Raw genomic sequence first — 26,671 nt, 5'->3', positions numbered from 1 at the left:
TTGTCTTTCGGGAAGTGACTTCAGTCATACAGCACAGACCAAAGCGTGGTTACCTGGGTTTTTATTGCTGCCTGCCTGTTCTGAGCTGACCTTCCTTCCCTTCTCTAAATAACATGCAGAAGGTATGCTAAAAAAGTATGTGGCATGTAGGCTACCACTAAAGATGCCAGCAGAAAATGAAAGCGTGAGGATGTACAGAGAAGACTGCTGTTAAATCCAAGCTATCATAAATTAATATAGCCTCGCTAAATAAACACAATAAGCAATTATTAACAGACCACTTCACATGTTCTGTTTTGAACAAGAGCCTGTCAGAGACATGCTGAAGCTTACAGAGTGAGAGCTGTGATTACTGAGCTATTTATTCTCAAAACCAGTTACTACTTTGCTTTATTAAAAACAAAGCCAGAAGATCTGCCTAAACTTATACAGAACTCTTTTGTCTTACGTAGGGGAAGAAGAAGCAACGAAAGGACTGAGTTTATCTGCACTGCAGGAGGACTTCACATCAGTCCTATGTGAATGCCTGAACGATGAGTGGCTGTGTGCTCTCATACCCCATGCCTCCCTAGTCCCACACCGCATGCCTGTGTCTCTTCATAAGTGTAGAGAAATTAAGATAACACAACTACAGAGCAATGAATCCGTAAGCTGAAAAAAAAAAAAGCAAGAAACAGCTGAAGCATCGCAGCTGTTCTTTGTGCCACAAAGTGCCTGGAGAAGCACTCTGTGTGTCCACTGAGCAGCAGTAGACAAGAACTAATGAAATACGTACTTCAAAATAGATGCTGCTCGGGTCACCAGTGTGAACGCGTTACTCATGTCAGCTATCTCTAATAAAAATGCTAACAGCGAAGCGAAAAGAGAAGCCAAAGTCTCCCATTAGGTATGCCTAGGGAAACTGGGAATTCATTTGTTTAATTTTAAAATTACACTATTCTCACCACAGCATGCGAGGAATCAGAACTTTGTTCCCAGTATGAGAAAGACCATCGGCTCTGAACGAACAGCAGCGGTATTTTTAAGGCCATGCTATTCCCCCCCATGAGGAGTCCCAGCACAGGAAACGCTGGAGTTCTCTGCATTAGCTAGTGTGAGCTGCTAAGATGTTATCATTTGAGTTTCCAACTATTTTGTGCCTTTTTTGTATACATTCTATTACTAAAGTAAAGTATGGCTTCCACTGGGAACAGGAAAAGTGACACGAGCATTATAGGGAGCCTGTGAGCTGTGATATTACTTCTCGATATATAAAAGACAGAGTAAATACTTTACTTGCCTTCAAATCAAGCAAACCACTTGCCTTTTTTCATCCCCACAAGAAGATTGGGTATTTGGACTGGTAGGCTTTTCCGTGACATTTCCCAGAGTTTAACATTTTCCCCTCATACAAGGTAAGGAAAAGATAAAGCCCAGCTGAACAGAAAGAAAACTTGGGAAGAACGGTAAGAAACTAAAATGTTGCTTCAAAACGGGAAGCTTCCTGTTTAAACACCCACTCTTAAAACCCATTGTTTGCAAAACCCTTTTAAAGATGATTAAGCAGTAGTTAAATCCCCATTTCCAGTCACATCAATATGCCCCCACTCAAGCCATTTCTAATCAAACTGAGACAGAAGAAGGGCAGATGGAAAGACGATGGACAACTACTCCCCAGTGGCCCAGCTAAGCTATTAGCGCAGTATTGGTCTGTGTAAGGTGAGCAGATTGTTCTGGTTTGTAATTTATTCTTCTGCTAGGATCCTGTTAACACCTCTTTACTGTAATGGAGACAGCTTTAGCTCAGCTTGCATTCCCCAAAGGCAGTCCAGGGTTGAATGGGTGCCCAAAGTCACTTTTGGAAGGCATTTTAACAACAGGGATCGTCCTTGATACATAAAATTGAAGGGTCTTTGTAAATGAGGCCGCAAAAGCAGCCCGTGGCTGTAAAACCCAGCACTAGAGTCCAATATCACTAAACCTCAGAAGAATCCGTGCAGGCTCCGTGCAGCACATGCTCTACCAGTGCTCAAGGTTCATTTTGTCCTTGTCTAATTTAGACTGGCCCCTTCAGCTTTCTTAGAGACACGTGGCTGGTGCTCAGAATAACTACTGCTGGAGTCTGGAAAAAAAGCAACGTGGAAGGAAAATATTGTTTCCTGGCACACTGCAGTGTATGAGCATTACCAACACAGAGATGGTTGACGAAAACAATGCTGTGAGAAAAGCCATTTGTTATGTTGCAGGGAGGATTGAAGATAAATGGCAAAAGCAAAGGCATCCTGAGCTAGCCATTAAGGCAGAGAAATTGCCTTTTGCATTTCCAGAGGAGCTTTTGTCATGCTACAGCACAGCAGTAAAACACAATGCCCACGTAGAAGGCAACAACACAAGGTGCAGAGAAGGGGGAAGACCAAGGACGCCAAGGAAGCGCCCACCCCACAAACTGGCTGTAAAGGTTTTACCTGTAAGGTGTGCACTTTTACACAGAGCAGGTCACTCAGACCAGAAGGCTGGTGCTGTAGCCCTTTCTCCACCGGGACATCAGAAGAAAAGGTGCCTGTATGAAAGGTAAGAAGAAACCAAATGCCCTGGCTCTTGGGTCAGCACTTCCCACTTTCAGATTGGCTTCCGTCTACCCGACCTCCTCACTGATGCCATCTCAGCAGTACCTGTGGAGCCAGGCTGCCTTTTGCAATTACTCCTTGCTCTACTGCAGCAGACAGCCCCACTGACAGCTGCCACAGCCAACATATAAAAGGCCTCACACGCAAATTATTTCTCAAATCCATTGCAAGGTAGCCTCTGAGGCAGACTTGGAAAAAAAAATCAGGCGTATTCCATTTTCAAGGCGTATATTTAACTAATATGGTAAATCCTGATGATTGTTTAGAAGTAAGATATATGGACTCCAAACACAGCCTACAGAGAGAGAGCCTATGTTGGTATGCAGTGTTTATATAAACATACATATCGTGTGTATATTTCTAAATATAATTCTCAAGTTTCGCATTCTAACAAAAGCATCTTTAATGTTGGTACATAGGGTGAAGAGGCAGGGACAGAAGGAATAAACACTTCATATAATTGTCTGTAGCAAATAGTCTTGCACAGTCTGGGGCTCAAACCACCCAAACTGGTAGACGAACTGCAGCTGCAGTTCTCGGTGTTATTTTTAACACCATTCCCCCACTCAGGCTGCCTTGTCGCCTCTCTCCATCTCGGAGCACGCATTAAACCGCAGCCCGATAGCGTTATCGGCACCTTTGTCAACAAAATATACTTGTCTCCTCGGGATGGTGAAATGTGTGTCACAAATGAATGAGACTTCTGGAGTTCAGCAGCAATCTACGGGGAAGTGTTAATTAGAACAGACCGAGTCAGAAGGAAGCTCAGCAGACGCAGACTAATTAGCACCGCCGAGCATAGCAGGGCAGCTCTGCGGAGGCAGCGCTCCATCACTGGCTTCTGAGAGGTTAGCACTCCTGCCTCTTTCCGGGCTTCGGTCTCGAGATGACATGAAAACATATGTTATCAGACCAAGAGCCCCACGATCAACAGGAAGATCTGCTTTTTCTCCATCGCTCGGTTACCCTCATTGACACATTCCTACCGCAGCATCCACAAAAGCACAGACCTTCAAGATTTCTCTGACGCGGAGGGCTGCGGGTCCCCAGGAAGGGAGGCATCCTGCTGAGCCTCGGCTGGACTCGCAGTCTGTAGCTGCCACCAGTTTCCCCGGGGAATTTAAGACCACTGGGCATCAATGCAGAATTCAAACAGACAGCTTCGGTGCGGAACAGAAAGGGTTTGTAAAAGTTTGGCGGAAATGTGGGAAAAGGACTTGAATGAACCATTCAGTATGTCAGCTTGCGAGCCTGCAGCTTAAATATTGCTGCCGAACTGACATTAGTCAAGTAAACAAATGCCTTCCAAGTGTTGCATCAGATGTTGTCCAGATGAATCCCCATTTTTCCCAGATGCAACCTAGCAGATGGACTGGTACACAAGCAATTCTGTAAGCAGACAGATAAGAGGCTGGAGATGCTGAAAACAATAGGATAAAACAAAGCAATACAAAGCACAGCCAACGCTTGTTTCTCACATCCACACACTCACTAATTTCCTAATTTTAGAAGAAAGAATTTCAGATTAAATACATATTACAGATAATTCTAGTAACCAATGGGTCAGCATCTATAGCTTCCATTCCTTCTGGCCTACTGTATTATTTTTAACTCTGATTATAAGCAGAGGAGCCCATGCCCACAAACATGTAAGATTTTGAGAAACTTATCTGCTAAATTCTGCCTTTGTACCATGGCTACCTCAAACACTGCAGGGCCATCATCTGCAAGACATTTCCCTCTGCCAGCAGCCCAGGCTCCATCTGGATTCAAGCACATAATTCTTTTAACAAACGTAACAATGCCAGAACTCTTCGGTGTCTTGTTCTCTTACTTCTTTTGCTCAAGAACCTACTTCATCTGAGGTTATAAATTTTCTTTTCCTATCCTGCCTAAATAAAGCCAGCGTGTATATTGAGCATAAGAAAATTAAAGCTGGATCCTAAATAAACAAAAATCAAAGCACAGGTCCAGCCAAAGCTAATGGGAGCTCTGGAAGCATAGCATGGGCTAAGGAAAAAAAATTAAGCATGCTTTTAGATACAAACATTTGAGCATTTTAACCACAAGCACCTCTTGGCACAAAATGAATTACAACGATCTGGTTTCTCAGCATTAATGCTGTGACCAGTCCCCGCTGGCCCACTCAACTTTCTAAAAGCATCTGCTCTCAAAACTGAACTGCTGGTATCAAAGGAGGTAGGATGAGAAAAGCAGAACAAATTAAGTGTTCTTGCCTGCATTCCTCAGCTTGGCTCTGCCAGGGAAAAAGGAGAAGGACAAGACTGTTAGGTTCAGCACTTCAGAAAAACATTCTTTCTGAACCAAGCACTTTAGCAACAGGAGTATGTACCACCTGCTGTCATGAGGAGAGACAAGACCTTACATTCTTATATCTGAGGTCATCAGACTCGCATATGACTGGATCAAGGAGTTAATTGTAGAATCATTAATGTTTGAAAAGACCTCTGAGGTCACCTGGTGCAACCATTCCCCTACCACCAGTACCAACCACTAAACCTTGTCCCTAAAAGCGAGCCAAATGCTTTCAGTACTGCATTTAAATAGCACAATATATGATCGCAGCAGTTTACAAAGAATTTAAATACATGTACACCCTCTTCAAGCCCTGTTTTCTTCCCTTTTACAGCAGTCAAGAACTGGGAATGATATAATCCACTCCCAGCAGCACCACAGTACCACCTGCTACAGAAAAGAGCTGATCAGCTATCCATTGTGTACCGAAGCAGATGGTGTGTAAATACACAAGAGCCTAACGATACCCAGCATTTCAGAGATCCCATTTCTTTCTCATAGCAGAGTTTAAATATTGCAAAACACAAGGACAGATTCTTTCCTCTTACAGAACGCTGTAATAAGAACGAACTCCAATCAAGTCAACAAACATACAGAGGTGTCAAACAAGTATCAGAAGGCAATTGTCATTCTTAAAAGTCATACGTGTTACAGAAGACATCACGATTACTTACACAGGGTGTTTATACAGTAGAGGACATCATAACTGCATGAATTACATGACCTTGCATGATCTGTGCAAACAATTTTTATTTATTTTTTTTGCAATAGGCACACACTAAAAACAACCTTTCCTCACCTCCCCACTCCTTTCACCCAGAGAAAAGCCGAGCAACAGAACTGCACTAGGCAAGCTTTGATTTATAATTGCTTAAACATTCTGGAAAGGAATTATATTATATAAACCAAAGCCATCACGCAATTTAACATGTTTCACAAAATTAACCAACTAAACACACACAGCATACCTCAGATCACTTCAAGCATTTACCTGGTAGGTTAACTGAAGCCTTGTGGACAGCAGTTTGAAAGCCATTAAGACACCTTTGCTTAGAGATAATTTTCTTATTACTATTATTTTTGCATTTACATGAACTAGGATAAGGTAGATTGCTCTCTCTTCTCATTGCTAGCTTTTTGCCATCCATCAGGGCCAGGACAGAAATCTGGCTGGGTATGTTCACGCATCCCACAAGTTTTTTACCTTTGTCTACGTGATGTCAGCAACCAGTGGTAGGCTGGTATTGCAAAGGACCTGAGATACAGAGCAAAGCACAAAGGCTGTGGTCAAGCTAAGAACGAGCTAGGCCCTTAAAAAGCAAATCCCTTCTCTGAGACTATTCACCAGACTGCTGGCTATAAGAAAGAGAATTGTAAAATCTGGTTTTCTTTTCATTATTATGCAGTCTCTTACTTAATTTCCTTTCTCCAAGGAGAAATGGGTAAGGGAAACACTGTAACTTTTGTTTACAATTCATTCTAATTCTGACCTCAGAGGGGAGCGCAAGCAAGATCTAGGCATGCAATCCATTTCTTTGTCTTGCCTGTGCTAACACAAAGACTCTCAAGTCTGGGTTGCAGGCATCATTGCAAGAGTCACACACAGAGTCTTATTTGAATGAAGAGAAGAAAATTCAAGAGATTTGCTGCTTCCACCCCCACCCCCGCAAATTCTTTTTTTTTTTTCTTTCCTCTAAAACAATAAGTAATAATAAAAACCCTCTGCATCCTCAATTGCACAGTCAGGAAAGGAGACCCCAGACAAATATATTTAGGACCTTACCAAAGGCTATATGTAGCCTAAGAAAATCCGAACATCAATTGCTAACACATCAGGGGGCAGTGAGTGAGACACTGGTATAGCTATTCCGAGGTGCCGAGGCATGTAATGATTTCCTCCTTTAGTTTTGGAAAGAGCAGGCAGGCTCCTGCATAAGCCTACCAGTTAGCTTTGTCGGAAAGCTGCACTAGGTCCACCTGACGATGCAAGATGCTTTAAACTCTCACAGCTGCACAAACTGATTATAAAATGCGACGATGAAATACACTAATTATCAAACTCCTAGATCAGAATGGTGGCTTCATTATCCACTTTTACACAAGTGATCAGCAACAAATTGCTTAAACTGTCTTTGGAACTTACTGTATAACACAGCTGTTACGGTTCTCTGTAGCCACGAGGGTAATTGGGAGACCTTGTGTAGCGCACAGTTGCTGTAATTTGCTCCTCTCTTTATAGCCACTGGAAAGAAGAGCAGAAAGAAGGATCAGCTTTTCTTTATTGTTTCAGTCAGACAGAAAACTCCCCTCTGAATGTTCTTTTAGTTGTTTCTTTGTGGCATAGAAAATTATAAGGGCGTTAGTGCACCGTACCTGCTAACGCAAGCCCATGCCTGCATTCTGGAGAGCTTGTGGCCTGCATGGTAAAACCATTCCTGACCCAAACACCTTTACAGTTCCTAGCCAGATGTAGTAAGGTAAAGGTAGTAAAGTACCAGTTCTGTTTCCCCTCGGCACGCTGGGCTGTGTACCACTCTGGAGCGCAGAAGGCACTGCAGGATGTGTGAAGTCTTCTGCCAGCACATCCGCTAAGAAATGAGCAGGACAAGGCAGCTTCGTTCACGGTGCTGCTCACGAACCACAGCCTGCGCATGAGAGACAACAATCCAGATCAGTTCACATGGCCAAAATGTGGAGATAAAACCACCCACTTACTAAGTTATTAGTTACTTATATTATGAAGGTACCTAAAGTCTCAAACTCCAGATGCTGCACATTTCATGCAAGTCCTCTACAGGCCAATTGAAAAGTATCCAGAGCTTCATACACAAAACCAGGATACCTTGCTTACCACTTGGAGACAGTCACTCGCTGCTACAGATTCTACCGTACAACCTTCTCTTTAAATGCAAAGCCCCCTGGTGCTAGCCGTAATGATTTGGATTAGCACTGTGATTCTCCTACTGCCAGGGAAATAAAAATCTCATAGTACCACTATCAGAGATTTCCGTGCAACTCAGTGAATAACAGTAAAAGCAGCTGCAAAATAGCAAGTGAACAAAGACTACAGAGATATAATGGTGACTCAACAGTCTTTCAATTCAGCTATTAAAGTGTCTGCAATTCCCTTTATGTTTCAGGTGAATCAAAAGTGATTGAGCAGAATTAATTTCTCCCTGGAGCATTAAAAAATGTTTCAGTCAGACTTGGCTGGGCTCTTTCAAATCTGAGTTTCTGAGTTCATCCCTGCTGTAACACCAATGAACTGAATGTCCAATGAACTCAATTTCAGCAGAGCTGAGTTTTGGAGGATGGAGTTAAAAGAATTATGTGAATTAACAGTGTGTATATTGAGATGATAGTTGAAAAATATGAACCTTCAGGAAATACCAGTCCCGAACAGTAAATTCTCTTGGATTCTTACCAAGCATCTATACTATGCAATGCCAAGCACATGAGGTACTCATTTGGGTTATGGAGCTCTGACTGACTGCATGAAAAAAAAATTAAAATTCCATACTGAGACCACAGATATTCATGCATGCGAACAGGCACTTTATGGGTTTAGCACTAATTTAAACATCTATTTAGGAGCCCCATGTGAAGAACAGACTTCAAAGCTCTGGCGTGGAACGACGAAGCCCTGCCTGATATGTGCATATCCAGCAATTGTACTGTTTTATGATCTAAGTAGGACAATTTTCCTCACCTTTTGACAAATACTGAAACTAAAAACAGCAAGTGTTTCACGAAGCTTTCACTGAGTGAAGGAAAAGGGAAAACAAAATGAGGAGTAAAATGATTAACATGGAAAAGTCAAACCTGTCAGGGAAAAAACAGAAGCCACATCACAGGGTTTTTAGAAGTTAACAAGAAAAATACAATCTGTACATTTTCCAAAAGTTTGGATAAGTTTCTCTTCTCCTTGTCACAACCATAGTTTCTCCTAAACATCTTTGTGTTTTGGATTCAGCCCAGGACTATAGAACCAGAGGTGTCATATGAGACTTTCTCCAGGGGCCTGAAGTCTAGCTGTAAGTGAATTTTGGATGGCAGTTTATCTGACCCAAACGCTGGATACCCAATGCTTAGCACTGAAATGGGCAGGCACTAAAAAAGACAATAAAAGCATAACATTTCCCTTTTGGGAAACATTTAAAAACAAAAAAAAAAACAAACACAAAACACAAAGACACATACGTTCTAGTATACAAGCGCAAACCTTAACATAACTAAGGATAACATCGGGACATGAAAGGTTTCTGTTTATATAGAGTGCTAGCTCTAAGGGCAAATTTATTAATGGAAGCTGATTAATAGATAGGCCTATTTGCAGAATAACAAGAAAACCAGTTGGTTCAGCTCCCTGAAAAATTATTTTGAGTGAAGATTTAATACATCTCTGCCAGCCCTCCTGTGTGGAACAGATTTGAAGAGAAAATTCAACTATTCCTCACCCACCACTCTCTAGCACATCCCAGCATCATTTACTGCAGCGAGACCAAAAAGGTAATACTTTAAAATACAGCCTCAGAGCTCTCAAAAACCAGGAGCAGCTCCTATCTCCACACAATCAGGATGATCAGCCTTACTATCTCCCTCTCGTTTGTTTAGCTCTGTTTTCTAAAGGTCTCATTTTCTTTTTGTTAGGGTTTTTTGGAATTTCTCCATATGTGTATCTGTGCCAGAAATCGAGTTTCTAGACATGCAATTACTCAAAATGACTTATAGCCTCCATGTGAAGAGCTGTAATATTAAGGGAATTAAATATCAAGGCTGCCTTGTGCAAATAAGAGTACGGACTGCTCAGACCTATACTTTATTGTTCTTATCTGCAATGGGCCTAAGCCGAATTCTGCATATGAAGTCTTCAAACTGTAATTGATCAAATCTATATGCAAATTCTGGCTTGCAGTAGGATACTCTATCAGACAAGAAGGAAAATCCCTCATTGATCTACCTACCAACTATCCAGGATCCAGGCGATGAGGAGAAAGCTTACAGATACGCAGGCCTTGGGGGATCTAGATGATTTAAGAATGGTGGCTGTAATAATAACAACTAGATTGTTTCTTTTTCAAGGGACACACATGCAATACTGCATCTACAATAGCTCTTGCTTTCAGAAAGCGTTATTACAGAGAAGTGATTGGACTATCGGGAGAACTCTGAGTAGCTGGGAGTCCCTATTTGTCAACTGAGTTATAAAAAATGATAAAGCACTCTTTCAGTTTTTATGAAGCAACAGCATCCCTCAAGAATTTTATGTATGATACACCAGAAATCCTGTATTAAGTGTCTGAAGACATTTGGCTTTTTGCCCCTCATAACCACTAGAAATATGTGGCCATCTAAAGATAACCACATAACTTATCCTGCCTTATTACTCACATCATGGCTTATCACCCTGGATACTTAGTGGTGTTTATGAACATATTCAATGATACAAGCAATAGAAGACTCCGCATCTTTGACATCCAAATAAATGCTTTGCTGACTCCTGCTGTAATCCACTTTTTTTTTTTTATCTCAGGTTTGAGCAGAGCAGATCATTGAACGTGGGCGTTTGATTGCCTTTAGATGTCTGTCATCACAGTGATCAAAGTTGCCAGGTGGACACTGAGGACCTGCAGGAAGCAGTGGCTGCTGCTTGTATCACTGAAGTGTTAGCTGAAATCAAAGTGGAGTACTCTGTTCCTCCTAACAGACCAGCTGCCATGCTCTATCTAATTTCTGCAGAATGCATATCCTCAATCAAATTTATTTTATTATTTTTTTTAATGAAGTCTACACTGTTCCCTTCAAAGGACAGCTGGGATGCAGACAAAGCACACCTGAAACTGATAACTGATCTTCTGCTATACTCCTGGACATAGCCTCTAAGCAGAGTGCATACCAGACTGTGTCTTGAAGGAGTCTGTTTCACCCTGAAACTCGTTTTCCCCTTTCCTTGAGTGAATCCTGATTATCCTCTAGAAACACAGCCTACATGGCTCATGGGATACAGCACGGATTTGCTACCAGACCTAGAGGAACACCAACACGTGTTATCTGGACAGAACCTGTAAAAATTTTAAACTCTATTTTACTTCTGATTCTCTGTTCCCTGTCAAACACCATCACAAATGGAGTTGGATGACCACTGTATCAGTGAAGAAGAGATTCCAGAAAACAAAATCCTCTCTAAGAATTAATGTACTACTTGATAGTGGAGGTGGGATAAGCTAGACCTACCCAGGCTTAACTGAAGTGACAAGTTCAATTACCAGGTAGTGTCCACTTCCAAATTTACCTCAATTGCAAACAACAAGGCTAAAAGCAGTAAAAATAAATTTCATTCATGTAATTTGATTTTAACCAGGAAGGTTTCAAACAGTAATATAAAAGTTAGATTCTTAGTAAAAAGAAGTTACGAGCAGCTACAGTAGCTGTACTTTCCCAAAACTGTATCCTTCTTTCATGGGTTCAAGGCTTCCTACCTTGCCTACGAAAAAATTATTTGGTGAAAAATCCACTTTATTCATCTTGTCCTAGAAGAAATCATGCAAGCAAGCAGAGGCAGGTTGTGCATCCTAACCAGCAAACCCCAGCAAAGTTCCTATGGTCTGTAGGCACGAGATGCTCACCAGCACGAGGTTTGTGGTCAGAGCATCTCAGACTAGCCAAGCAGTAGAGCTGGGAGATGCAGAGGCTCTCAGGCACACAAACCCAAATCAGGCAATGTTTATGTGTTTGAAAGCATCTCTAATTGTTCCAGCTCTGTTTACTCAAAGGACATCTCTTCTGCCCTGGACTGACAGAGGGACGTGGCCCTGGCAGTCACCCACGAGGCCTACAGCGGCCCTGTCCATCTTGTCGGCCCCAGGCTGCCCATATAGGCCGCAGCAGGTAATAACGGGTTCACGTCAATAAACCAACGCTTCTTAAGAAGCAAGTGGAGATGGAGGAACGAGCCTCAGCACCAGGAACAACACAACACGTTCATTACGCTGACAGCCCACTTCAACACCTCATACAGAAGGATCTGCTAATCCTGATGAATATTCACTTTCTGAGCAGGAGCCTGAAACGCAGTGCATAAATTCACACCTCCCAAATAGGACATCTCTCAGGATCCATCAAAATACAACAGTCTCTAACTGCTTTTCCACTTTGGCACGTCCTTTGTGTTCCAATTAATTAAAAGTTACCTGTATGTAATGATACATACATAGCAAAGAAATCCACACTGTTCTCAATTTGAGGTCTCAGTACTATTGCCATATACATATCACTGGCACATCAATAAAAGGTATTTTGTATTCTCACCTTAATATACATTATTTATGCAACGAAACACTTCCTTGAGATAACAGAACTAACAGCACTGGATAGCAAAACACATGTTCAAGGGGAGATAAAAACAAATAACTACCAGTTGGTAATGGGCAGCCAGAACCAGCCCCTAAAGGTCCGTGGCATCTGAGGCCCCAGCCTGAGCCCCAGAAATAGAGAAATCCTGTGGGCCTTCACTGTTACCACCTGGGCCAAGGGAAGTCAGAAAGGAGACATCCTCATGATCCAGAATATCTTCCTGTTAACAAGTTACAGTGCTAGCCAAAGCAAGCATTTTTGTTTTGTCCATGGCTGAGGTTTTGATGTAAATCACTTGCCTTGCAAAACCCCCCAGATGGCTTTGAGTAAGTCTCTTATTCGAAAAACTGTTTCTAACCAAGAATTTCATGTAATGACTCCTACAAACAGATTCTCCAATTGCTCAGCACAAAACATGAAGAGCACTCAGGAACCTTTTTTTCATTTAACACATTGCCTGAAGAGAAGTTTCTGTCCAGAGCCCATATACCATGACCACTTTTCCTCCCACTGGCATTGCAGCATGTCCTAGAAACAAGCAGCCTCAGATGCTGATTTGTGAGAAAAGCAACAGCTTCCAGAGACACCAGGACTTACCCTGAACTGAACACAGACTTCTCTATCAAAAGATCAGATGTCACATCAGATGTCCTTTACAAGGTGAACCTCAGAGATGCTGTATCCAGACATAAGTGGTGGGACTAGGTTTGCCAGTACCAATTCTTTTTCACTGGTCAAAAGTAAGCAATTTTCAGGGAAAAACAGCATGACCACTCTAATTCTACATGCATGCAGGAGTACTAAACAGACGTATTTTTCTTAGAAGTCATCTCAGAACCTAAGAATCCAGTCCCAGAAGGCTTATTTGTAAAACCAACACCAGCTTCTTATCCAAAACCACTCAGCTGTCTCCACCAGTCATGACACAGTGTATTCCACACAAAAACACCACTAGGAAAGCACACACCACCGTTCTCTTTGGATGGAGTTTGAGTTATCTTCATGGGTCACCCCACAAAAAGCATCGTGTAGCAATCTTATAGTACTACGTGCATTTTGCAAACTTACCTAAACTCAGGAAAGAAATCACAAACAAAAGGAGTGTGACCTTGCATCAGAGGGGTCTTCAGTACTCAGGGCAGAGACCATCTTATTTGTCTTGTACTTACAAAGAACAGAATCAGACTTGGCAAAATAGAACTTTTTATCTAATTTCCTCCTTTACCTACATGTACTTGAGCCAAGCAGGATATAAGGTAAAATCTCTTCTGTTCAGGGTCTTCTTAGAAGGACAATGGAGTGATAATATCAGGACTCAGTGTTCTGGACAAAAGGACATCACCTCCCAGCGGGGTCCCCTTCTTACTTAAAGAACTGAGGCACACATAAAAGGAGAGTCTTTGTGTGAGCTTCTGTGAAACTACCAAAGCTGAACGGTTTGAAAATGTAAAAAGAAGACTATGATGTTTAAATAATAGAATTGCTTCAATTAAGACTAATCAGAAGGAGACATCCAGTAGATTTGGGGGAAAGGGAAATCACTGACTGTAATGATCAACATAACTGCTCTAGCCATACCTTTAGACTTTTTTTTTCCCTGCACCCTCTACTCACTCTTTATGAAAAAGCCTCTGCAACAAACAAGAAAGGACACAGCAACCCTCATCCCTCCATAACCCCTTTCATCTTCAGAGCATGTCCATTATGGTCAAAACTATTTTTCTTTCAAGTGTTTGAGCATGAAGCCTCAATAGTGATCTTTTTAATACATGTTTCATATATAAGTTAAAATCAAAATGAACTACAAAAGGAACTAAGGGAAAAAAAAGTACCATAATGTGACCTCACAATGCTATCCTCGTTGGCTATCAGCAGTGCTTAGCCTACCAACCTGCTCTTAGACCTCCTTTCTTGGGCAAATATAAAGACTTGCACAAACAACAGTTGGCCTGTGTGTTGACCAACTGGAGAAGGATCGAGGCAGCCTGTTAGACATACTCGCTGGCAACAGGTTCTGCAGGACATCTGCTTGCAGGGAAGTGCTGCCCTGTTCCCCCACTTCTCCTGAATCCTTTGAAATGCCATGAATACTCGTCACCTCATGGGGAGCCATGACAGGGATCTGATCCAGCAGAAAACCTGGGTTATCTTCCTGGACTTATAGTTAGGAATATGCCACAGGAGCAAGGGAGAGTCAGGCTGCCACCTCTGGGCAGCGGAGTGTGATCCTGGCTGATAGCAATGACGGGCTCTTCTCCAGAGGGAAGGATAGAGCACGATTTCTTGAAAACAGGTCCTCTATCCTCTTAAGTGCTTGAATCCTCCTAACCTGCCTCCTTCTCCTGTCTCTAAATCGTGCATGCAGTACATTTGCAGCTGCTTGCTCTGCTCCCCAGCAGGCTGGTCAGGACTAAGCGAAAGCACAGGTTTAGCCTTTCAGCAAACAGGCGGCCTTGGAGTTCAGCAACAAAACTTTGAAATCACTTCTGCATACACACGATATGGCAAATACAAATAACACTTGGTGATTTCTTACAGCTGGGGCAATGCTTACACGTGAGCCCAAGGGCCGCTCCACCAACAAATCCCCAAAACATATTCCAAGCAGCTGGGGCACGGCAGCTTGCAGAGAAGGAGGCTGCCAGGTCACACTCGCTTGTTTGTTTTAATGTAAATATAACCTGAAAATAATATCATGGTGAGAGAGATATCCCAGGCAGAAAATTCCAGCCAAAATATTTACAATTTGGTAACACTATCATCAGTTGAGAACTGCTTAGGAGAGAGAGCTGAGGTGGTCTGAACAGATGTACTACCAAAATGTCTTACTGCAATTAGACCAGAGAGAGGAAAAATACACCCTTTACAGCTTGTGCTAGATGCCATCCGCAGGCATCAGTCTTTGAACCAGCGCAGGTTAACCCCGATTGACGTGCAAGGCTGGTACCAGCAGGTAGCTTTCTACGCTATAGTTTTCCTTTTAATTAACAGGGTTAGATAACAGTGAGAGCCTGCAGGGAAAGTTCCCTTGAAAACTGCTCACAGGGCGTTCTCCAGCAAAAACTTGCGAGAGGCAAGGGCAGGAAGCAGCGCACGCAGACAGCCGAACTGGCACATTGGCCACAGAAGCGCTCATCCTATTAACCAGCCTTCCTGCCGGGTACAAAGGCAACCACTCAGCACCTCATCTCACGGAGTAAGGATTGAAGTGAAGGTGCAACTGGAGGCAGAGATTTAATAATAAGAATCAAGTCGGGAGCATCATCTCGGATGCTCATCTGAGCTGTCACTGTTTCGAAAAGAAGGGGGACGGCGGTAAAAAAAAAAAGAGAAGAGCAAGAGATCGTCCTCTCCCAGCCAGGGCCTGCCCTGTCCCAGCCCACACAGCAGCGGCAGTCGCTGGAGCGTTGTACAGCCAGGTTTTGAAGCCTGCAAGCCTGGAACAGGAATTTTTGCATTTGCTCTTAGTAGATTTATCCGGCTGCTTTCCAAAGCTGTGGCGATGCATTTTTGTTGTTGTTGTTTTGAGAAGTTTAATTAGGTGACTGGAACCCAATGCCAAAAATACCCTTCCCAAAATAAAACCTGATTACTGTAAGGGCCATGCCTTGAGATAATTTGTAATCCTCATGTTATTTTCAGCCTAGTTTCTCTCTTCATTCATTTAGAAGGGGTGATAAAAATGTGAAGACTAGTCAGCTGGTGGTATTTCTCAGCAGTACTTACTGGTGTCTGCTCATCAGCTAATTGTTTTTGAAGCTTCAGATGCTCACACAGCACATACCTAGAAATTTGCTTCACACAGGGAGGTTGGCAGAATAACTATGTATTTCTGATCTGGGCTTTAGTATGATTCCTATTTTGCAGGAAGCTCTGTAAGCAGTAAGGCTGCTGTAAAGCAGTTTCCTGAGAAGTCAGGAAAACGGCAGCAAGATGCCAGCACCGTGCCTTACACGTTAGAGCTACCTACACCCAGTGCTACAGCTGGGCTGCTGCAACTTTCAACAGCTTTGGCTGCCACATTACTCTCCAACTGTTGCATAGTTAAATTCCGCGGTGTTTGGGGAAACTAGAGGATACTCATACCTACAACATTCATGGAGAAAAAGCAGGCAGTCTTCTCCGTTTTGCTGGCTACCTGGGACTTTCCAGACTGAAAGGTTAACCCATTCTTTGTTAGAAAAAGCCTGGCACCGATACCTCCCTGGAAAGGATCCATCTTTGCAATGTCATGGAGAAAAGCCTTCAAGCTAGTGAAGCACCTTTTCCCTACTCACTGAAGCTCCATCCAAGCTTTATTGCTTTGTAAACAGCGGAAAAATAATGCAGCTTCCTTTCCTTGTTTGTGTTCCTCAGAAAACAATGGCAGCCTGTCAAATAATAACTGTAAAAAAAAAAATAGGAATGGAAAGAGCCAGATCTGTGCTGCCAGCACTCTGCTGAGCTCTCTGCTCCACCACTGGGAAGGCAGAGAGATGCCAGCAGCAGGTGAGGAAACACTGCTGGGCCCTACTCCACCAGATCCGTGCCTGGCCTCACTCACCAAGGGAATCCCCAGCCAGGAAAGTGAGAAATCCCCAGCAGTATGCTGCTCAGTGCCACGCAGCCCCACTGTCTTTCTGGCTCCTTGCACAGTTTCTCCTCTCCAGCAAAGAGAGGCAAGAGGCCGTGCTTTCCCTGCCTCTCGTCACCTAGAGGTACTTCTTCCTTTCCCCACCAAACGGCATGGCCACCTTGAGCTACCACCTCCACGTACCTGGGCAAATTCTCCCAAAGGTCTCATCCCCTGAGTCAATGAGAGAATTAACGCAGGGACAGGGGTCTTGGCCCTGCTGAAAACACACCAGCAAGTGATCATGACACCAAATTCTGTTTTGCTCTCAAATTGTCCCTGTCTCTTTTGCAGTACAACTTGTTGGCTGCTCAAAAGGGAATGCAGAGGGATACCTGACTTAGCAATCAAGTTTTTTTTTTTTTTTTTCAGTTTTGCCTTTTCTAAATGGTGCTTTAACAGTTTTTTATTTGGATTCTAAAAATATATTAAAGTCTGGCTGTGCAAAGGAAGGTTTATACCCAACCTGAAGCTGCATCCCCACAAGACTGCAATCACTCCACTTCCTAGAAAGGAAAGCTCTCACTTAAAAGCAGCAGATCATGTAATACAGGCAGAGAGGCACACAGCAGCTGCGTAAGCAACTGCAAGGCTGGAGAGGACAAACACAGAGGCCTTTGCCCCAACTGTGGTGCTGTAAAATGACAAACGCTGAGCAGCCTAGGGGAACGGAGGCACAGTCTGAGTGACTTCCCCAGGTCAGATCAAGTTTGTGGATGACAAGACGCTGAGTTCAGATCTCCAGGCTCAAGTACTTTGTTCTGTTGCTTTGCACCTTGTGCAGTCATTGACAGAGGGCAGGATAACCCCCCGAGCTGTTTTAGACGCTGACACTGTAGGACAAACAAACTTCTCAGCTGCTGTTCCAGGCACTCATGAGAGTAAAAAGCAGCCAAAGAAAAACACATCCTCCACTCTCAGAAGTTTCAGGAACGGTCCTTCACAAATATCAAGGATCATCTGTTTAAAATGCAGTTTAGTACCCTCAGAAACAAGGCTCCTAACACCAGCGTAGCATCTCGTTAGCACAATGTGTACTTTACCTTTTGATGGCCACTTGCTTGGAGTACCGGGTAGATTAGTGCTATAAAAGAGGGTTAATGTATCACAGTCCTTTCTCAACACAGCTAAAGAATACTTCATTTTCTGTAGATGCTCGGCCAACATTTTGTATCTTGCTAGAGCATATCCATTTATTTAATATGCTGGAGCTGGTCCTGGTTTCTGTTCTGTGAAGTAATAAACCCCTGTAAGGAAATGCTACAGAAATGCATGCTCTAAGAGCATCTCTGTACAGCGGGCTTGCAGTGTGATGCTGCCCAGTCACCTTACAATTAACACCTGAAACGTTTAAATGCACACATCAGACCCGTGCAGTTTAACAGTGTGGATGGAGGTTTGTGTGGGATTATCCATTCCTTCCTGCTCTGCTCCACAGATGCCACCAAAGCACAAGGGCCAGCAGTGAGAAACCCTCCAGCATCGTTCCCACAGCCCCTGTTACACTTGTGTGCTCTTGTCCCTTCCCGATAAGCACCTCCTCATCCCCTGCTCACCTGGACCTGCTCTCAGTGCATACATCCTTCTGTGGCACTTAACCTTTGTTCCCCAAATTCCCGTACAGTCCATCCTAACTCCTGCTGAAAAGCAAGTTGCTCTCTGCCAGCCTGCTCCCTGAGAGCTACGACCCCACACAAATTTTTTCTTATCTTTAGGGCTAACAGAAAAGATTGGGTGGAAAAACAAAACAACCCATCCCCACCTCACAGCTCTCAAAGAGGCAGTGCTCTGGTGACTTCTCTTTCCTTTGATGATTGCGATAAGGTACTTTTACAAGCATGAGAAGGGATTTATTTTCTGAATGAGCAGATTATGATCACAGATGGTGACCGGTGACCGTTTCAGATTAAAGAAAGGGTGAAAAGTCTAGAGACAGTAGCAGATGAGATTAAAGCATAACAAGGCAGTCAGAGTTCACAAAGCTGAAAACTCAGCTTCTACCAGTGCAGGAGAGCAGGCTAGTGAGTGTTTTGGGTATCATATTGACCATCCTACCTGGGAACAGGCCCAGAATATTGGGTCTTCCATCATTCTGCCTGCTAGTGCAGGCGAATGGTAACAGAGATTTGTACATTATATCCCGCTAACGAGGTCTAGCTACAAGTGAAGACAAAAACTACACCGCATATCCCCATCATTTGTTCACTTCTTGCTTACTTTCCCCACTAAATGGAATTCAAGATAATTCCAGAAGGGAAAATAGAGATAAATAAAATTTAATAACTACATATCCTATTTCCTCATTGCAAATATTAGTCACTAAAAAGGGAATAGGGTGCTAAATGCATCCCTCTGCAGATGCTGCTGTTAGTAGTTCAGTCACACCAGAGCCACAGAGCTCTAAAACAAGCGTTGAAGCACTATCTCTCTGTGAGTCATAGCTCCCCATGGCTGTATCAAGTGGTAAAAAAAAAAAACAAACAACAAAAAAACAAACAAAAAAACCTTCCAGACCTCTTTGCTAGGTCTCTAGTTTCACACATTTCTTGGACCACTATCCTCTATGGCTCATTCAGGCGGAGAAGAAAATCTTACAGCAGTCTGATTACACTGAAAACTGGCAAACATCTTCTGTCTGCTTTGCTGTTTCAGTGAATTACACTATCGTCCAGTCTTTCTACGACCTAAAATATTTTCTAACTAATGCTGGTAACACAGCTGATTATTCTAGATCACTGTGGCCAGGTTCCTCCAATCCTTCCCCCATTTTACTTAATTAACCTGTCATTCATGTCAGAGCATCTCATATGAAGAGCCTCTGCAAGTGTGGACACTGAGCAAGCCACTTGTTAATAAGGAGTAAGTGCTTGCCGTGGTTATTCAATAAAAATGAAGGTTGCAGTGGTAACAGTATTCAAGAGCCAGCAGTAGCAGGTTTAAGTTACAGCCAGGAATATTTAGGACAGACATCAGGAAGAGCTTTCTGCTGCTCATGATAGCAACAGGTTTGTATGGGCTTCACAAGGCCATTGTGGAATTTCCATCACTGACGGCTTTCTGTAGCAGGTCGGACAAACATCTGCTGGAAATGGCAGATGCAAGTGATCCTGCCCCAAGGGAAGGGCAGACTTTGATGCTCCCTTTATCCATCTGCATTTTTGGTAGGTCTCTGCCTCCTGCTCCAGAAGCAGCCCCAGTTTGTCAGCAACCCTCTCAGAGCCCACCGAGGGGGCACGGGGGCATGCTGGAGCAGAAGCTGCCGGGAAGCTACTCATACACCCCAAGGCAGCCCCAGTGCTCCCCGAGAGCAACAGCTATCTTCTAACCTCAGATTCCTCATCAGCTGCTAAAAGCCGGAGAGAAACAACTGCACTCCAGACAATTGTGGAGGAAGTGGGTGGCTGGAAGTGACACGAGGAGCTGGGGGCTTTCGTGCAGGCAGGCACTATTTTTAAGCACTGATGTGGAATCTGTTTGTTCTGCTCGGAGGAAATCCATCCCCCCGTGCTGTGCCATGCCCACTCACTTTAAACCGAAAGACTTCAAACATCATCCATATCCTCTTTCTGGCTGCTGCTGTAGGACTGAATTTGTAACTTCTTCATGGGAAGCACGTTAGATCCCAGAGACTGTAAAACATTTTTTCTTCCCTTAAGAATTTCCCTCCCAGTTGCTTTCCACCAGCAGCCGCGCAAGAAGGATCTTCAGCACAGACTCACTGCTAATATTTTAATCACCGCATGAAAAGCACAGCTCACCGTGGCATTTACTCCCCGCTCAGCTAACACAAGTGACAGAGCACTAGTGTTGATCTCGGTAGCAGGGTTTTTTCAAACAGGGGAAGAAAACAAAAAAGTAGTTCACTGTGGTGCTGTACCTGCTGTTCCAGGAACCAGCTCTTCATCTGAGGACAAAACCACCGACCTGCTGCACCAGGCCCATCACCTCTGCTCCTGCCCAGTCAGACAGACACACGGCCGTGTCACCGGCGAGGGAAGGCGCTTTGAAAAGCTGCCCCAGCATCCTGACCTCTCCTCGCGGGAGCCATCCGGCCACAGGCACAGCCAGCCTGACCTACTTCAGCCTGCGCAGCCGCAGCGTGCCCCCGGCATGGAAGTGGACCAGGATGATTTAAAAAAAATAAATGCATTTAAATCCAGTTCCCTCTCCTCGTCCAAACACAGCCTTGTCGATACTATTAGTGCCATTTTTCCTGTGGGAAATGCATTACTGATCAATAGAGTACGTGCTACTTTGTGAGCAGATGAGTAGTTGAATGAATTATGAACAGAAGGTCCTTCTCTTCGGCTGACATTATCCCTAACCCCTTCCTTTCTCTCTGCATAAATTCTGCGTGGCATCTTAGGGGTAAGACAGGGAGAGATCTCAGAGCCAGAGTAAGATTCATGATTAGCTCATTATCTGCAAGTCAGGTCTCTGCAATTCATAAAAATTCAGGGTTAAGTCTCCTCTCCTAATTCAAGTCCGATCCTTCAGCCCAAACCAAGCATGGGGATGAACTAGGAGAGCGGAAGAAAAGACTGTCAAATATAACAATATGACACTCGGCTGCTTTATCACTGTTATCACAGTAAACTTTTATATGCAGCCACCGAGGGTCTTAAATTAAATGTCAAATATCGTCTGGCACCAGGAGCACGAGGTACAGTTGCCTGCAGGGAAACGGAGCCTGACAGCTTGGCTCTGCTTGTCAAAACAGCATTTGCTTCATTCAGATCTTTGGGCAAATGAATCACCACTTGCCAAACAAATAGTTACTAGAACCTACTTACTAAAGCCTACAAAAAAGAGGTGGTGGTGATGGCAGGGAGTAGAGGCTTTCTTTTTTTTTTGTTTTTGAATTCTATTCAGATTTTTGAAAATTGTTTTCTCCACTTGTACACTTGTAACAGAGGCACAGAAGAAGATACAGAGAAGGTCCTTTATTTTATTTTTTTTTCTTTTTCTCTTTTTTTTTTTTTCCTTAAATTGAGGTTGATACGAGGTCATTAAGCGTTCTCCCCTTTCAGCTGGCCTATGTCCTCCTCACCAGTTAAAGAAAAGAAATAACCCAAGCTGATTTCCCTCTCGGGCAAGCCAGGAACTGTTGCTGCCTTTTTGAATCGCCTCCAGAAAGCTTGCCAGCTGAAGTTTATGAAGTCTAGTTAATTGCTGCAGCATATTGATTTCATGTTTGTATGGGGAAATGTATAGCTACAGACACCCTGGCTGGTAACCCTCCCGGCGGCTGGCACAGCCACCCTGCTCCCTGCTCCTGCGAAGGAAAAGCTGGGATGCTCTCCTGCTGCTACTGCTGCTGCGTCCGGAGCCACAAAACAGCTTCCCAAAGCCTGCAGCTCTGCTGCAAAGGCAGATTGCAAGGAACTGCTGATAATCATGCAGATTTCACAAAACGCACGGAAGAGGGAAATCTAGTTTCCAGAAAAGCAGAGTAATTTAGACAGTAACAAGTTTTCTTCAGCACCTGATTTTGTCAGCAAGGAGCATTCTGTGCCCCCGCAGCCCCAGGGTACAGCCCTCACGGTGTCTGGAAAGCAATGCTGCAAGCTTCTGTAGTAGAGGCTGCAAGCAGGAGGAGGACACAAGGTGAAAGCAGCAGGTCCCAGCTGGCACAGCTGGGCACATTTGCACGCCTAAGCACGTGCTGGAAAATAAATGGTAATTACAGCTGCCTTTACTGACACTTCAAGTTCATTTTAATTGGGGTTTTGGGGTGTAAACTGGAAAGCAGACTTAGGTGCGCCAGGAAACAGCTATGGAGTAAGGCACGCCTGGCTTGGAAAAATGGGTGGGAAGAACTGCCATGGGCAGTAACTGCCCAGTTGTGCTTTGATGTGCAGAGCCCAGGAAGAGTAGCATGCAGAACACCAGCAGAGAGTCTCTGGAACTGCTGGCAGAAGCAGCAGGCTCCAGAGCAGGCAGCAGACAGCCTCTTCCAGCACAGGTCACCCGCTGCTGCTTGTGCCTTGGTCCACCTGCCAGAGAACTGCACGGGGCATGCAGTGCATCACGTGTGCAGCTACAAGGATTTGGTTCAAATGATCACAGAGCCACCACCACGCAGCAGTTTGCTGTTCCTCTGCCATCAGCACCGAGCCTCTCTCACTGCACGCCTTCTTCACAGACCGGGGAAGAATATGGTCTGGTCAAATTAATTCTTGAAATCTCTTACTGAAAAGCCTTTCCCCGTGCCCTTGGAACAGCAAGCCCAGTACCAGCTAAAGTCAAGCATAAAAAATATTTGCTACAGGAGGAAATGGAAGAGAAGACTGAAAAAATTCTTGTGAAGTAGAAAATAAAGCAAGTTTCCACCAGGAAGGTTCTGTTTAAGCCACCTTTCTTCTCTCTCTGGCCTCCAACCTCCATTCCCTTCTCAAAATGGAAAGCACTCAAAAGGTTCTTTCCAGTATGAAGATTTATAAAGTTTTAGCAGCCAAAAGTGAGAGTGGAAATTCTAAATGTGCACAACTTCAAAATGTGGTACCTGCTCTGACCCACGGTCACCAGGCAGAATTGCTGCCCCGGTAACTTTTTAATTAGAGAAATAAAAGGCAACTTTGGGCACTGGGGGGTGGGAGGGTGGGTGTTTGTTGGAATCCATCCAAGTTTTTAGCAACGAAAGGAAAGGCTGTGAGATTTATATTAGACAAAATCATAAATCTTCATCCACCCTTCGCAGAGTGCGAATGTTAATGCTAAAAATAACTACAGTGCCTGCGGGATTCAGCGTTTGGATTAATCAAGTCTCGTGGAGCTAGAGGGGAAAAAGCACTATAGGAACAAAGCGCTGAAGGATTTCAGGACCCGAGCATACCAGCAAGGACGCCGCATCCCAAGAACAAGCTGCCATTTGTTTCTGGCTCAGGCAGATGTTCCATAAGGATTACAGCAGGGGAAGGAAGAAAAAAAAAAGCAGGCAGGCACAAAAGCACATTGAGACATGGGTCAGGCTAGAGCAGAGCTGTCAGCCTTCCCTACCCACAGCATTAAAGCTTAATTAGCCCGAGATCTCTTATTAAAGTCCATGAAGCAGGACAGCACTTCGAGGAGTCATATGTCTCCAGTCACAACTTTCTTCCCCATCCTTTCAGGTGTCTGGCATCAGCTTACCCCTGCTACATGATTTCTACACAATGCAAATTTTACAAGCACTAAAGTACAATGCTCAACAGCTGAGAAGTACAGAAACCATCATCGTGGTTAATAAACAATCAGGGAAAGATCTATTGGGTTATCTTAGCTGGAAGCTCTAGTCTTGCTATACTATTATTCTATCCTGTTTTTTGCATCAAAATAAGGCGCCTAACTTCTGGTGTCCTCCTGAAATTAAGACAATTACTGACTGATATTTGGGAATTTTATGTAATGTTTGATCCCGTCACCTTTCAATCATGAAAAGCTTCTCGTACAAACCATTGTAATCTCAATTCTATCAATATGCTTCATTTCACAAATCTGCTGTGGAGTACAAGCCACCTCCCTTTATTACGGTTGCTTATAAATAGTATCCCAAGACCTCAGTGGAAGCTCAACAGCCACATCATTTGATATTGCCATTATTGGTTTCTGGTTAACAAATTAGAATTTACTCTAGCTGTAACCATCCGTAGCTTTTGCTCCAATAGCAGAAACAGGATGTGGTACTCTGCATGTTACACCTTCTCTTCTATTTCCAAAAAGACCTTCCAGGCATTTTTGTCGTATTAACTCCACCTGATCACGTTACTCCTCTGAGACATTTCAAAGACAGTTTCTGACATTGCATGAAAAGTTGAAAACAACTTCTTTGACTTCTCTATGTTGTTCCAGTACGACCTTAGCTACAGCCTGGCAAAGTCTGGACCTTCCATGTGATGTTTGTTCAAAACAATTTTATAATTGAAGCTGACCCTTGAGGTAAACACTATGGTAAAAGTTCATTAAGCGCTTGTCTGCTGTACAGAGAAAAAAAAACAAACCCACAATTACCAGTAGCATGTTCGTAGTCAGAAAATTGAAGGGGAAAATGTGACTTACCACTAGGCATATTAGAAGCCTGCTTTCTCTTTATTTCTGATTGGCAGGCTTAATTAGAGCTTAATGCAATGTTCGAATAGGCATTAACAATATACTACGCTTAGATCAAGGAGAATGAAAGGCAAGAGCAAGCAAGCAAACGTTCAAACAAGCAATCACTTCAGTAACTTACTTTGGGGTCTGTGAACTTGAACTTTAGCCTTTCCACCATCTCCAGTGTGACCAGGCTCAGTGTAACATGCTCTGTTCTGTAGGGAAAGAGAGCAGAGGTCACTAGACAGAACTTATTTCAACTGTACAAAGCACAACAAAGATTCTCCGTAAACAATGGGAGGCAGCAATTTTTCAGCTTATTCTATCAGCCAAGTTGCAGCAAAACTATGAATACATTAGCCTGCCCTTGTGGGACTGCTTTTGTTCAGTCAAAACGACCAAGAAAGAATGAAAAAAGCAAGCAAGCATGAATTAAGAAAGGAAGAAAAGAAGAAAGAAAGGAAAAAAGGAAGAAAGGCTGCCAAGTGAACTGGGAGACCTGCTAGAATGAAAATTAAATGCAACTGCACAAGCAATTCATTTTTCTCAAGGCTTCCTTGCATAATTGTTACTGAAGCAGGGCTCTGAGAGATGCTCATGGATGCTCCACAGACACCACCAAAGTCAGTGGCTCAGAAGCTTGTGGGAGGCACTCAGTCCTTTCATGTACAGGTGTTAAATTTGCTCTCTGGAACACAGATTGAGTGCCTGATAAATTAATACTCTGCATTTATATTTTGATTTATTTATAAATGTGAGCAGAGAGAGGTTTAAGAAGTACTAATTAAGGAAGCAATCAAAGATGCATGCTTCAGGAGAGAAAAAGTGAAGTGTGAAGTACTTAAGGAATACCTGAAATATTTGCTTCCTTTGCTTCATCTACTCCCTGAAAAAAAAAAAAAAAAAAAGAAAAAAAAATGTTACTCTTATTTGAGAGGCAGCAGCTTGCTGACAAATAAAAGAGTTGGGGCAGTCTAAGGGAGGCTTTTTGCAGGAGCATTTTCTGATTTTATCTACAGCATTTAACAGAAGAGAATCTGAAAAATGTGCTGAGACCTTGCTAGAGGGAAGCTTAAATAACTAACCCCTGATTCAAATGCCTACATCCAAAAAGTAAATCCTAACCCCCCACCTAATCCTAAAGGCATTTAAGCACCTGCCTTCAAGAGAAGGGAGAGCTCTAACGCTTGGTGTGCTGGGTCTCTCTCCTGCTGATGCTCCTCCACTCTGCATAAATAGTTATCAGCAACACCAGGGGAAACCCAGGCCCCTCATCAGAGGAGTATTTGGCTTTAGAGTTGCCTGATGGCTCAGAGGCTGGGAGAAGCAATGCATACAGTAGGCAACTTTCTCAAACCTTGCCCCTCACAGACACCCCTTGCAACAACCCCCCTCCTACTCACATACTGAGGTGCAGGAAGAACACAGGAGGGCCTCTCTGCTCATCCCAGCTGCCAGCCCACCTCCCAGCGAGATGACTGGGTTTGATCATCGAGCTGTGGTCTTTTTTGCATTGTTTTGACACCAAAGGCCATGGTTTTTGCTTGTTGGCAAGCAAATCTTTTGCTTGTTGGCAAGTGAAGGTTAGTTGTGGGCCCATGGGGGTGGTCAGGGCTAGTATGGAAGCCTTTCAAAGTGAGCTTGGGGCAAAGACCAGGCTACATGTGGTGCCTCACTGGAGACAAGGGGAGGTGGGGAAGGAGATCTCCTCACA

At 43.6% G+C, this 26,671-nt stretch overlaps 1 long non-coding RNA gene across 4 annotated transcripts in view; it reads right to left on the bottom strand.

Annotated features, from left to right (window-relative positions):
• Positions 1-26,309, bottom strand: part of LOC137857748 (uncharacterized) — a 34,036-nt gene extending 7,727 nt beyond the window's left edge. For 2 of the 4 annotated variants that reach the window (XR_011097259.1, XR_011097258.1), the window contains exons 1-5: positions 26,114-26,304; positions 25,810-25,839; positions 25,097-25,172; positions 7,418-7,567; positions 7,066-7,164 (exon numbers count right to left, since the gene is read on the bottom strand). This is a non-coding gene — a long non-coding RNA (uncharacterized lncRNA). Of the gene's footprint in view, positions 1-2,444; positions 2,540-5,266; positions 6,178-7,065; positions 7,165-7,417; positions 7,568-25,096; positions 25,173-25,809; positions 25,840-26,113 lie in introns of those variants that run through there. The other 2 variants (XR_011097256.1, XR_011097257.1) reach the window with 2 other exon arrangements.
• Positions 26,310-26,671: the final 362 nt, after the last annotated feature.

Source organism: Anas acuta, chromosome 5 (genome assembly GCF_963932015.1).
Source record: "Anas acuta chromosome 5, bAnaAcu1.1, whole genome shotgun sequence".
Classification (NCBI taxonomy): Eukaryota; Metazoa; Chordata; class Aves; order Anseriformes; family Anatidae; genus Anas; species Anas acuta.
Note: the sequence above shows the minus strand (reverse complement) of the source record. Positions and strands in the feature narration are given on the sequence as shown.